The sequence below is a fragment of the Wasmannia auropunctata genome, unplaced genomic scaffold (assembly GCF_000956235.1).
Source record: "Wasmannia auropunctata unplaced genomic scaffold, wasmannia.A_1.0 LD336085.1, whole genome shotgun sequence".
Taxonomy (NCBI): domain Eukaryota; kingdom Metazoa; phylum Arthropoda; class Insecta; order Hymenoptera; family Formicidae; genus Wasmannia; species Wasmannia auropunctata.
In genome coordinates this window covers 2,982,465-2,983,417 of record NW_012026805.1, presented here as the reverse complement: position 1 = coordinate 2,983,417, position 953 = coordinate 2,982,465, and the positions used below count along the sequence as shown (strand labels likewise).

General features: G+C 49.4%; 1 protein-coding gene across 1 annotated transcript in view; it reads left to right on the top strand.

Annotated features, from left to right (window-relative positions):
* Positions 1 to 953, top strand: part of LOC105448546 — a 5,558-nt gene that overhangs the window by 4,149 nt on the left and 456 nt on the right. The window lies entirely within an intron of this gene.

Below are 953 nucleotides of genomic sequence, written 5' to 3'. Positions count from 1 at the left end.
TAAAATTCTAGAAAGGTCGTGCACGACAAAAGCGAAAGCGAAGACGGGATCGGCAGTTGCGACACGTGGCACACACATGTGCATGCGTCCTTTCGAGGCTGACTCAGTGACGAGATAAGGGACAAAGGCTTTCGGCTAGGTAAATGCGTAATCCATGCAGGCACGGACAGGATCGGCGCCGCCCCTCTGACGTGAAGGTCACGTTATCGAAAGGAACCAATAAGGGAGCTGGCTGGATGACTGAGGAGAGCAGCGGATTTCGAGAAAGCACTTCACTTCGGTCGAGCGCATCGCACTGTCCACCTCGGGCCTATTTTTCTCTCGTGGCAATAGAAGCAGTTATCGAAATCACCAGTCAGTCTTGAAAGCACGCGACGTGTACGTGACATCCGCGACCCAGGGCACAGCTCTGAGGCGTCGTCGCGGTTTGTACAAGTGATATCCGCGACCCAGGGCACAGCTCTGAGGCGTCGTCGCGGTTTGTACAGTGATATCCGTGACCCAGAGCACATAGCTCTGAGACGTCGTCACGGTTCACACCGACCCGCAAAATAAACAACCCGTTTAACAGACGTGGCGTCCGCGACTCAGGGCACACATAGCCCCTAGGCGTCGTCGCGGCAAAAAACATATATCGATTATAATTTAAAAATCACAGCGTATAGTGACATAAGGTTTAATAAACGTTTTGAACATATATACGAAACTACAGTGAGGAACTTAGTTGCATCCTTTCTGACAAAACAATTTCGCTGAAATTAGAGATTATTTCAGTGATGTCTCTGAAAATTATATTTTCATGGTTTCTCACTTTTCAGTAGTGCTCGGAAAAAAAACCGGGTAACAAGAAAAATTGAGAACCGCCCGCCCGCCCGTTCGTTGCACACGGGTGAGAACCGATTCCTCGTATCACACGGGTACCCGTATCACGCGGGTACTAATATAAACTGAGT